Raw genomic sequence first — 13,922 nt, forward strand, 5'->3', positions numbered from 1 at the left:
ACCTTTCACCATTACCCACGAGCCTCGCTGCAGGCTTTATTTGTATATGGTCCCACATTTATTTCTTCATGTAATGTCAGATCTCTTCTCCAGTATAGGATGTTTTAAAAGAAGGTTTAAGTGATCACTACAGGATATAAATAAAATTGATTGATGTACAAAGTCTTTTTTTTTTTTTTTTTTTTTACCTTTACCTTACCTTTTTTATTTACCCACTTAAGCCACATGCACAGGTCCGTAATCTTCCTCTCTCTCCTTGGTGCATTTCCATGGCAGTGTTACAGCACCACTTATGGGCTTGGCACATATACTTCAGCGCTGACAGTCGTTTTCAGTGGTTCCGTGCTTACGCAGACATTTCCTGAAACTATCCTGTGTTTACGGAAAACGTTTTTAAAATGAAATGGAAATATATTGCTTTCTTCTCCGTGTGGATAAGGCCTTAGATAACTCAAATCTCCTTTTATGGGTGTGATGGGGGGTTGGGGTGATGTTTTCATAGGTTTTCAGTAACATTCATTCTTCCCATTTGTTTCATGTTTCTTCTTTGTTGTGGCCTGTTTGTAATTTCTGATCTTACAGTCTCACTTGCTGCTAAACAAATCTACCTATAGGTACAAAAAAATAACCTGAACCTGAGCCAAATTTCTGTTTACAACTTGCTGTTAAAAAAAGAAGTAGAGGAAGAAAACAGAGGCAGTTAGACTGTTGTCACCACCTGTAAGTGCAAATGGCAGTGTGATACTAACCTACTGTTGTTGAGTAAAGTGAACTGTACTTAAGTATGCTGTAATAAAGTTTGCAAACAGAAGTGTGTGATTCTGGAACAGAGTAATAGTCATGAGTTGCATCGATCTTCTTATCAGCTCCTGCTGAGTAAGTGCACTGACAAAACTAAAGTACATTTCAGCACACTAATTCAGACTGATCTTTATTTTGAATTATTCTCAACCCTTTTAGACAGTTTGTTCTGCTCCTTTTGTTTAGAGGGGCGCTTTTTGTTTGAGAAATAAAAACAATAAATGATTATGGCCCCGGTTGCTCTGTCTTGATCTGAGTTTTAAACAAGTCAAGTTTATTTGTTTAGTCCTTAATCACTGTTATGTGTAGTTCCAGTGGGCCTGTCAGCACCCACATTATAACAACAGAGACTTAAATATACCTCTCACAGACTAAGACCCTTACTGAGAACTGGAAAAATCTCCCAGCTTAGAGGGGAAAAACACACAAAAGCCTGGGAGGTGCTGATGCTTGCTATGTTCCCCTTTGAAAGACACTGACGTTTTGCACTGGTGACATAAGTTGGAGCCAAAGTATGCACAGTTTGGAGCTTTCTGGTCGATGGCACTTCCCTTGTGCTAACCAAAGCACACACTTAACTTACCAATAAACTGTCAAACATCCCTCAGAATGGCTCATGTTGTAATCAGAATGGATTCCTCTTCTGGATAATAGCAAACACTCATGTTTGTGCAAATTTCAGTGACTGTACGGTTAGTATTCAATACTTTTCCTCTCTTTTTATTGGGCCCTTTCAAAATGTGAACCAAATTTTAGTGCATGTGTTTTAGATTGGTAGCGCTGGTGCAAGCTTCCTGGCAAACATTCACTACTCTTGGTGCTGAGAAGTAACTTAAAAAGTTATTTTGGGTTCAAAAGTGTCTCAGTTTCTGCTCCTTCTCCTTCTTTCAGGACTTGGTATGGCTATGAAGTTATTAGCCAATTGGTTTTTAATGGCCCACCCAGCTGGCCTCAATGACTCCCTCACAGCTGGGCCCTTGAAAGTTCTCCAATCCCCCTTGCTAGTCCAGGTGAGAACACTGCAAGGGACTGAATTTATCTAAAGTGCAGACATAAAACAGAGATTTTACCTAAATATCATGACATAATCTGAATTTGAAAAGTAAGTATTTACTTTTGGGGTGGGATGCAATGATTTTTGACTTATACTGCATCCAGTCCAGTAGTGCATCAAGATGGTAGCTCTTGATTATTTGCTTCACTCCTATCGGTAACTGTTGTGCTGTCCATCTTTATATACTGTCTGTGGTTCTGGATACTGTGGTAGGTGTTAAACGGGACATATTTTACCCTTTTAAATCAAGTTTATATTGTTCTCAGAGGTCCCCAAAACATGCCTGTGAAGTTTGTTGCTGAAAAAACACTCCAGTATTGGATTTTTGCATATCTTAAAACCCCTCTGTTTCAGCCCCTCTCAGAATGAGCCGTTTCTGTGTCTGTGGCTTTTGTGCATAAATGTACATTGCCAAGCAGTAGATGGAGTGGTGTAAATCAAACCGACACTGGATTGTGAAGCAGTGAATATTTGTTCTGTGGAGTGATGAACCATGTGTCTCTGTTTGGTCGTCAGATGGGCGAGTCTGGGTGTGGTGGATCCTGGGAGAACGTAACTGCCCGTCTGCATTGTGCCAGCTGTGAAGTTTGGTGGAGGATGGATAATGCTATGGGGCTGTTTTACAGAGTTTGGGCTAGGCCCCTTATCTCTAATCAAGGGCAGTCTTAATGCTCCAGCATAACAAGACATTTTTGACAATACTTTGCTTCCAACTTTGAAGCATCAGTTTGGGGAAGGCACTCTTCTATTCAAACCTGACTGTGTCCCAGTGCACACAGCAAGGACAAAAAAGACGTGGTTTGATGAGTTTGGTGTGGATGAACTTGACTGGCCAGCACAAAGCCCTGACTTCACTCCCACAGAGCACCTTTTGGATGACCTAGAACAGAGATTGCAAGCCAGGCCTTTTCAACCAACATCAGTGCCTGACCACATAAATGCTCTACAGAATGAATGGGCTCAACTTTATATTAAAGTACATGTATTTAAATACAATATCATTACAGTTACTGTTGGTGTAATTGCAGGCAACCAAATACTTTTGTCCTTATAGTGTGCCTTGGCACAGCTGCTAATAGGAAATAATCTTGTTGGTAAGGTTGTTTGCTGAAAGACTGCTATGTAAAGAAAAAACACTTTGTGTCTACTGCACATAAGCTATGTATTAAAGCAAAGTGAATGACTTCATGTCTGCATGGCCTATAGAGCTGGAGGTTCTGTTTTCTAACACCAGACTCATGCACATGGATGACTGATATCCTCTCTACAATATTTTCCTCTGTTTTATTTTCAGTATCAAAACAACCAACCTCAGGGGAATGAGCGGGAAGAGTGAGAGAATGAGTGTCATGGCAAATGCATTTTAAGCCTCTGGTAGGGGTTGACGCCTAGATTAAGATACCTTATGTACAGTATGCATGTTAAGTATGTCGCTCAGCAGGTTAGCATGTACAGTGTGATTCTGGATATTTACTCAAACAAGTGGTGCCTTTAAGACTTATGGCAACAGTTATCTTAAAAATAAATTGAAAATCGTCTCTAATTGATGATCTTGTCAATTGTTGGGTTCATTCACACAGTAGGAGTGACAAACTGAATGGCCCTGTATATCTTTGAATAAGATTTGTCATTATGCTGATCAACAGAGAGACAGAGCCATCTGTTGACCAACATTATTGATCTTCTTATCTTTCATTGTGAAACTTATTGATTCTACTTTGACATTGTCATGCAGAAGCTTGATATCATTATGATGATGGTACAAAGTGTAAACGTCTATGCATCTGTATCAGAACAACATTATTTGATGAATGTATGTTGTAGCAGACTGGCACAGTTCAGTAGACTCATACAAAACTATAACAGAGAAACTCAAGCAACATTTCAATATTTCATCCATTTTATTCTGAGATAAACTTAAAAGAATAGACAACTGCTTTCTATTCAAAGTTGAAACAAAGAGACTACAGCGGAAGTCTGCTCTGTTTGTTCATTTAATCCTTTCACCTTGAGGTAACCATAGTCTCCAAACAATATCAAAATAATCCACTATTTGTTTGCCGCATAGCAACAATAAGGATGTCAGCGTGTAGGTGTCACAATTCATGTGTGAACCTGGTCTATTGTCTTGAGGTCTTGACTGTCTGGATTCCTGCACCTGATTACAGTCAACTACAGTTTCTTTGCTGTCAGTGACATCCTGCAGTGGGAATTGCAGTTGGCCTGCATTCCCATGTCCTTCACAAAATTGGTACTTCTATTTTGAAAGGTGATGAGAAAATGCCATGACAAGATGCACATCATCACACCTCTCTGTGATATTTGCCACTGTGGCTGGCACATGTTGAGTTCCTGCTCTTACCAATAATTTGTAGAAATAAGTTTCAGAGCACTTTGATTTTAGTCATACTAGCAGCAGGCCTGCATGGCTGGGGCCCTAAAAAGCAGAGGGAATAAGCCCCCCACAGACATCATTCAATAATATCACTACATGTATGTTGGATCAGTGAAGTTTGTGCTAGCTCCTAGCAAATATTCACCTCTTTGGATTGCTTTTGAAGCTGACTGAAAGATGCTTGTTAAAAAGTTTTTTATTCAGGTCAAATGCCCTTCTTTTCTTGCATCTTGATTTTCTTCACTTCCTGACACAGTCACTGGCCAACAGTTATGCTGAATAAGATCACAAACAGAATTAAGGTGGCAGTTTAAAAAGAAAAACAATGTTACATCTTTAAACAGACAGCAATCAATAAAATGTGTTTTGATTGTGTTCAGTGTTGATTTTGACTGCTATTTTTTATTTAATTCTCAGTCTTAGTCTTTAGATTAAATTCCTTTTAGTTTTAGTCACATTTTAGTCATCTCTACCCTTTATAGTTTTAGACAACAAAAACTCAATACCATTTTAGTTTTGTTTTAGTCCATAAACATTCCTCATGTTTTAGTCTTTACTTTTAGTCCAAGCATTTATTCTTTTACCTGAATCTGGTACCAAGTCATGGTAGTGTGTTCTCTGTACTCTGCCAAACCTGGGGTCAATGCTTTCTATAGCTGAGTGGTAGAAGAGCTACAAATGCATTGTAGTTTGACAGATTTACCCACAGTGGAGAAATATCATGGAACTTGAATGTCTGACGACAGAATCAAATCAGATTTATTGCCAAGTTGGTTTTTTACACTTACAAGGAATTTGTTCTGGTGTTCTTGGTGCAAAGTACACAGGGTAGATAAAAATAGGAGAAAACTAGATAAATAGGTAAAAGATAAAATAATAAATAATAAAAATAAGGTAAGGTGCATGCATTAATATTTAGAATAGAATAAAATAATATCAGGTATATACAGTTATTTACTTAGTCATAAAATAAGACATAAACAGTAATGTACATCACACTGTGGGTTAATGTAACCCAACTTGAGCTGGGCAGAGTTTGTGCATAACTGGGATGTCAGTGACTGAGGGGCTGCATGAAGTTAGTGTCAGGTGGAGGGTGGAGGTAGGGGTGGATCAGGAGCAGTGTTCATGAGTGTTGTAGCATTACTTTCTCTTCACATTAAGCCCTTCAACAGATCCAAGTTTTGATGTGTCCTATACTTTGATTTATGACCAAATTCATGCAAAACAATCAGCCACAATCCTTTGTGTTCTGCCTCAATGGTATATTGAATAAAGTGATTTTTAGTAAATGTAAGCAAGTTAAAATTAAAAGAAGATGGTAAAATCATAACAGACTAATGCCTGAATCCTAACATGACACTATTTGCATGCTATGTCAACTCAAGTCACAGCTATACACAGTGAATATAAAATAGCATATTAAAATGCCACATATTTATGGTGTAAAAATGGGCCAAGATGTATGTTTTCAGAAATTTTCCACCATCAATACAATTTTAAAAAATTACAGTTCATCTCAATTTGGCAAGATTCGTTTGACCCATCCCACAGATTTTCAGCACGATCAGTCTGGGCTTGGCGTGACCAGTCCAAATTTGTTATCTTCTTCTGGTGAAGCCACTCTTTTGTAGACCTGGATGTTTGCCCTGGGCCATTGTCAAGCCGAAAGGTGAAATTCATTTTTTCTCTTGCCTTCTAGCACATTCCTGAAAGTTTTAAACCACTGGTATTTGGAACTTTTCAAATCTTCTTCATTTAACTAAAAATCTACTTCAGCTGAAGATTACCAGCACCAAAGCATGATGCTGCCCTCAGTTTTCTTCAAATTCTTGCTATGGGATCAGGTGGCAAGATAGGAGCCCTTTTAATGAGGAACAACATCAAAACCTGGCTAAATTTTGCAGAAACATACATCAAGTCTCCCTAAAGCTTGTGGGAAAATGCACCATATGCACAAAAGTATTTGGTCAAACCTTTACATATTGATTTCAAGTGTTTCAATCAGACCTGTTGCCTCAGGTGTACAAAATCAAGCACCTCACCATGCAGACATTTGCAAACATTTCTGATACAAAATGGGTCATTCTGAAAAGCTCAGTGACTTCAAGCATGGTACTGTGAAGGATGCCACCCTTGCAATAAGAGGGTTTCATGAAATGTCAGCCTTGCTGGATATTCCACAGTCAAATGTGAATGATATTGTTAGAAAGTGGAAGTGTTTAGGAGCAACAGCAACTCAGCCACAAAGCAGAAGACCAAATAAAATCTGTGAGGTCAATGGCTGCTAAGATGCATGGTATGTTAAGTTGCCAGTGCTCTGCTGATTCCATAGCTGAAGAGTTCTGAACTTCCACAGCCATTAATGTAAGCACAAAAACTGTGCAGTGGGAGCTTCATGGAATGGGTTTCCATGGCTGAGCAGCTGCATACAAGCCTGATATCTCAAAGTCCAATGCCAAGCATGAGATGGAGTGACAGTTGTCTGCTCCAAGACTCGTCACACCACTTTTGACTGATCTGGATAAGATCCATGCAATAGGGCAACTTCAAGCTGGTGTTCCACAAAAACCAAGTTGCGACATTAATTGGACTATGCCCTAGTACCATTTCCAAACTGAAAGCCAAGTTCTGTTTAACAGGGGATGTCACAGAAAGGCCACCAAGTGAGTGTCCCAAGAAGATGACACCCCAAGAAGATAGTTTCCTCAACCTGTTAGAGCTTTGGAACAGTGGGCTGCCTTCTACAGATTTGCAGTCAAGGTTTGCTGGATGGTATGGCTGACAGCTCTCTGCTCAGACAATCTGGAACAGACTGCACACAGCCAATCTCTTGTCTCATAGAGCTGCCAGGAGGCCTGCCATGACTACCCTTCACCATCAGGTCCATTTGTGCTGGTGCCAGCAACACGTGCACTGGAACCTAACCATGTGGAGGATTGTTATGCTAGCCATGAGTCCAGATTATAACTTCGGCACATGGTTTGTGGGGTCAAAATGAGGAGACGACGCAGAGAACACCATGCTGATAGCTGCACCAACAGAGTAACATCTTGCCAAGAAGCATTGATACAGCAGAGAAATAATCTACCAAACACAAATTTCCCTACTTTGTGTGCTAAGTTTTTTCTGTTATCATTATTTTACACGACAAAAATATGGTAATATATTTTACCAGGGGTGTGTAGACTTCCTTTAGCTACTGTAAAAATTAAAGACAAGAAATCAAATATGTCTTATTCCTAGATGAGTCACCTTTTTCCAGCTTCTGTACAAACAGGTACAAAGAGAGCTGTGTTCATGAAGTAACCACTGAGCCACACCACACTGGAAAAGATGTCAGAGCAGTAAACTGGGTCGGACCTCTGTGATTATGATGATTTGTCCTGACCAATAAAAAAGGGTTTGTCTCCATGAGTGCTCTATAAATCAGTGCCAAACTTTTATGACTTTTGGTGAAAACATCCACCCTGTGTCAAGAGATGATTATGAAATGTTTTTCCCCCTTTATTGTCAAAGTCTAAAATTTTACTTGCATCACATCATCAACAATCAAAATCTAAATCAGGCTACAAAGATGCTCGCATCTGATCAGATGCACACATTTGATCAGAGACAGGTAGAAGAGGCCAAAATTAAAGACCATTATACATACATTTGATCTGAGCTTAGACTCCATATTTACTTTGAGGATTAACTAGGTGGTGCACAACAGAGTGTCCTTGTCTTACCCTGTTAAAATGTGGAGTCTCGTAACTTTGGTTTGATGGTCACTATTTGTGTTCAGTGTTTAGAGCGTGGTTGAAGTTGATGGCCAGTCTAAACTGGTTATTATCGTAGGATGATTCAGAGTTTCTCCAGCAGTTTACCAACAATCTTTAACTGATTTTTATTTAGAAGTACAGCTCTGACTTTAAAGTAAAGGATATGAAGGACATGTACTTTCAGTACTGTTAGACAGTCTTAATCACAAAATAAATACTGAAAGAAAAAATTTGGCCACTCATCCAAAAAGATCTCAGACATCAGAGAGTAGGCTGGGATACTTTGCCTCTTTCTTACAGATTCAATGTGATATCTAAAGTTCTTTCCCTGCATAAAAGCGTCATTTTCCACAGAAGGAGCAACAAAACAGATTATCAGATTTTCTTGGTCAATCATCCAAACATGTCAAGGTTTTTAGAGGATTCACTCAGAATGATTGCAAACGTCCTGCTTAGAGACAGAAACAGCAGTTCTGTGCAAAGTTTCCAACAGTGAATCACAGATGTGAGCCCGTGGGGAGCAGCACAGCACACAGAGCTTCCTTCAAACGCACCACACCCCTCCACAGGCATTATCACATCCTGCTCAACTATTCAGCAGGCACCAAGCAACGGTAACATCCCAGCATGCAACAGTCCTGGCAGAGGTCCTGGGCTGAATCACTGACAGAACATGGATCGTAAAGTGTAACAAGAGATGGGATCCCTGCATAAATGTGTGTATGTGTGAGGGTGTGTTCATGGGTGTGGCACAGTGCTGATATACTGTTCTACCACTGTGAGACCAGTTTCTGTTGACAAAGTTCAATATTCACCTTCATATTGTTTATTGAATGATCTGCTGTGCAAACAGACAAAGTTAACTTTATCTATTCAGCTGCTGTAACCAGAGGCAGTAATCTTATCTCTGGTCATTATATCAGCACAATTCATTCCTTTGTTAGAGAAATAAAATTTGCCCAATATGTATTATGTATAATGCTGCTTCTGAGGGAAATAGAAGAACAAAATAAGTTCTAATGCAAGCTGATGCAGAGCCTTTGTGAAAGTGGAATACATAAAAGTTTCTCTCAGTATTTAACTGAACACCTTTGCTATTGTTTTTTTTTTAATTGACCATTAAACAGCTCATAAACTAGTTAAAGAACAACTGTAAGGAAGTTTTATTGTGTTGGGAATGTGTTTCAGACCTATTTTATGCATTAAACTTTCCATCTCTGCACACATGAGACAAACAAGCATTTTAGACTTTTAAAGCTCCTTTGAGGAACTTTCTGTTGGCGATGGTTTTTGCACCTCTACTAAAACCATCCATCCATTATCTACACCATTAACCCATTTAGGGTCATAGGAGGGCTGGAGTCAATCCCACCTTTCGTTAGAGAGAGGTGGGGTACACCCTAGACTGGTTGTCAGTCGATTACAGGACTGACATGAATAAACAACCAGCCATACTCACACTCACATTCAGGCAATTTAGACTTACTAGTTAACATAACAAGAAAGTCTTTGGACTGTGGGAGGGAGCCAGAATATCTGGAGAGAATACTCGCGCAAGGAGAACAAGCAAAGTCCACACAGAAAGGCCCTGTCCGAGCAGGAGTTGAACCAGGAACCTTCTTGCTGTGAGGCAACAGTCCTAACAACAGCTCACCATGCAGCCCTTCAGAAAACCACTGAAACTTATCAATGTCCTTATCTTAGCCTGTGCATCTGTAACTTTTTTGACCAATTTTCATATGCAGTCTGCTCTGCTTTTAAAAATGTCTAAAAACAGAAGGCTGCTTCATCCTCTTAATGTAATTTATAGCTTTAACACTGATGACCGTGTCTGTTTTTTTCAGATAATAAAGATGCTCCGAATCATTTCAGACTTTTTCATTGCTAGTTTAAAATTTATCACCATGTGATACACATTGAATTTAAAATAAACAACTGAAAATCGTAAACTTTCCCAGAGTATTTAAGCTGCAAACCAACACCAACACCAACACCCAGGCTTTATAAGACAGGCTTAAGAAAAGAGTGTCTCAAGGCTTATTCCTCCTTTGGTTTTCTTATAAAATGCACCATACTATCACTCAGCCACACCCTGACTGTTCAACACATGTCGGAGCCACTTCATGGCTGAAGTGCACCATCTAGTGGTCATATCTGTACAGCTGCTCAACATGGAGAGTGAAGTCTACACAGGAGGTGAAAGTGAATCACTGCACCACACCCTTAGGAGCTGTGAAAAGTAAGAGTCAAAGCTGCTGGTGAAGCAAACTTTCATTCCCTGCTGAATCAGCATTTGTCACCGTTAGATCATCACAGAAAAGAGAAAATGGATCAGGGGGTGAAGAGGAATACAAGACACAAGAAATGACACTCTCAAGCTTACAAATTCTGTCAAATTTACTCAGTAACATTTTATTCTAATCTCCTCAATCTATCTGCATAGTAAGAGGGGTTCAAACTATGTATGCATTCCTTATTCATGTGGTTCCTATTGTATTTTTTATTATCGTTTCTTTTTTGATGTTGTAATAATCTGTTTTCCCCAATTTTCTTGTCCATCTCTGATCTGCTGTAAAAAAGAGGAAGCATTCCTAAGAGAGGCAAATTTTATTCATTTACTCTTAAAGCTTTGATGACTTTGTAGTGTGTCAATTCTGAATATACAGTACATATACATACACATACAGAGGACAGACGGGTGCAGATAAAAGCATAATGAGGAAGGATTCTGCCAGACAAATTCATCAGATTAAGAAAGCAGTTGCTAAAATGTCATTACAAAGCAGCAAACAGGTATTTGAAGCTGCTGGTGCCTCTGGAGTCCTACAAACCTCTGTAGGATCCTCCAGAGGCTTGCAGTCGTGTATTAACCTACTATTCAGCCACCCCTAACCAATGCTCACAAGCAGAAATGGGTGCACTGGGCCCCAGAAATACATGAAAACATATTTTCAAACAATCTTGTTGGCTGATGAGTGCCGTGCATCCCTGGATGGTGCAGATGGAGGAGGAGTGGATGATTGGTGGATGGCCACCATGTCCCAACAGGCTGTGATGTCAGCAAGGAGGTGGCGGAGTCATGTTTTGGGCTGGAATCATGGGGAGAGAGCTGACAGGCCCCTTTAGGGTCCCTGAAGGTGTGAAAATGACCCCCACAAAGTACATAGCGTTTCTGACTGACCACTTTCTTCCATGGTACAAAAAGAAGAACCATGCCACCCATAGCAATTATCTTCATGCATGACAGTGCACTATCTCATGCTGCAAAGAATCCCTCTGTGTCATTGGCTGCTATGGGCATGAAAGGAGAGAAACTCATGGTGTGGCCCCCATCCCCCCCTGACCTCAACCCTGTTGAGAATCTTTGGGGCATCCTCAAGCTAAAGATCTATGAGGGTGGGAGGCAGTTCACATCAGAACAGGAGCTCTGGGAGGATATTCTGACATCCTGCAAAGAAATTCAAGCAGAAACTCTCCAAAAACTCACAAGTTCAATGGATGCAAGAATAGTGAAGGTGACATCAAAGAAGGGCCCTATGCTAACATGTAATTTTGCCTGTTAAGATGTTTTTGATTGAAATAGCTTCTGATTTCGGTGAATATGACCTCCTAATGCTACGAAGTAAACAAATGACCAATTTCAGTTCTTTACAACCTATAAAATGTTTTGAAACTGCTGTGCATAATAATGTGGAACAGTGCATTTTGAGTTTTGTTTTATTTTTGAAAAACAAAGTTACCATTGGGAGATTTGTTCAATTAAATTTGCTAACAGTTGATGACTTGAATATTATACTGACTCTCATTTCCATTGACTATTTAGGAAATCAGAGAAAAATATCATTTACAAAATCATTTGGAACGTGGTGTATAAATATAGTGAACTGAACTAAACTAAATAAAACTAAGCTAAACTAACTCAACAACACTAAACTAATATAAACTACACTTTCTTAAATAGCTAAACAAAATAAATGACACTTTACTGGAATAAACTAAACTTTATTAGTCTTAAGTAATCTAAATAACAAAACTAAAATCAACTACACTTAACTAGATGAAAATAAACTTTACTAGTCTTTATTTAACTAATCTAAACTATATTACCAAACTGAACTAAGATTAAATAAACTAAACTAAAATACTACATGCAAATAATAGTTTTAGTCGTGTTACTGACATTCCCGTATGCTTTAATAGGTCAAAAGAAGATACTGGTATTCATGTCATTCTGTTTCTCCACCAGCTAAAACTCTTCAGAGTAGTATTAATTTTTTCTTTAAAGCAACCAAACGTTGAACATGGATTACTTTCAGACCCAAGCTTCCTCTTCCTTTTACACACCATTTAACACAACGTATGAAGCTCTGCAATGCAAACAACTGCACATGAATGCATCTGTGACAGAAGGGATGTAGACTAATGTTAAGAAAAAATCCAGAACCACAATGCAGTCCGTCTTGTTCTTGTCAGTAGATAAGCCTGCATCCATCTCACTGCTGCTCTGAGGGAGGAATGTGGGTGTGGTGTGCTGATGGGAGGTGGTGAGTTTGGGCTTGATCAGGATTGGTCCTGTAGTTATACTCATCATTTATTTATTTATTTGTTTGAAGATTTTTTTTCCTTTACCCAACAAAAGAAAAAATGGACCCATTGGTGGGATAAATTTGGTGGAAAAATTACTTAGAAGTTCTAAGTTAGAACCACTAACAGACGCCACAAGCTGCAATTTTTGGTTTTATAGAAAAATGTAAAGCCAACTTATGACTCAGACTTTAGAAAAGACAAACACTTTTTTTGGACTTATCTTTGTGTTTAGCAGGAGTTTCTCTTTTCTGATTCATATTTAGATGTTTCAAATCAGAACTGCTAATTTTGTGAGTAATTTTGGGGTTTATTATTCAGACAAGGCATAGAATATAAGACTCGCTCTCTTTCTCAAGCATTTATTCAGCAAACATGATGGTTTATTGATGCATAGAGTGCATAAGCAAAAAATTAGTATTATTCTCTGTTTTCCTTTGTCTTCTCTCAGTTTTTAAATGGTCATTGTTAGAAATTCCCCTTGAAAGTTCAAGTTTTATAAAGCAGAGTGAAGACCACTTGCAGACAGTCTGAGTATCTAGACTCTAACCTTGGACTGTGCCCGTCTGTTTCTGCTCCAGTATCTCCATAACATTCATGGCAATTTTTTTACCCAAGCTTTCTTTCATTTAGATTTTTTTTCAATTTTTTTGATTTTACATTGAGTCCCCCATGTTTTACTCCAAGCTCAACTCATGTGTGAGTAAAAATATTCCCCCACTATACAGTCACCTTTAAGAGTAGATGTCAAGGCCGTTTTGCACTAGCATGAGTAGATAAGGGAGTGAAATTCCTCACACTCATGCAAACATACCGCTGACATCAATTGTCCTCAGGAAGAGTTTGTATTAACACTGCAGGGTGTCGCTGAGGCAGGCAGAGCAACATTTTTGTCATGAGTGCTTAAAAAACAAAAGAACTTTTTCTTTTTAAAGCTGAGTGAAAAATTTTAAAGGTTTGGATAAACCTGAGAAAGTTGTTTAACAAGACTTTCATGCCCCTTTTGGTTTATTATACTGGATAGAAGTAAGGCCTGCAAGGCTTTGGAAAGCATTTTGATATGTTACAACCTAGAAATCAGAGGATTGACTTCTTGTTTTTACAGCACTACAGTAAAGCACATTGTTTAAACAAGATTGAAGTGAAATGGGATGTGACTAATGATCTACAACTTTTAAAGACAGATGTTTTTATCATTTATGTAATTCTTTCCAGAATGATACACCTTATAAGACAGCTGACACAAACAGATAAAACTATGGTGAAACAGCACAGCAGTCACTGACCCCCACAACTAAGAGGCCTCTGCATCAGATTTATTTCC

This window comes from Cheilinus undulatus, linkage group 4 (assembly GCF_018320785.1).
Source record: "Cheilinus undulatus linkage group 4, ASM1832078v1, whole genome shotgun sequence".
Lineage (NCBI taxonomy): Eukaryota > Metazoa > Chordata > Actinopteri > Labriformes > Labridae > Cheilinus > Cheilinus undulatus.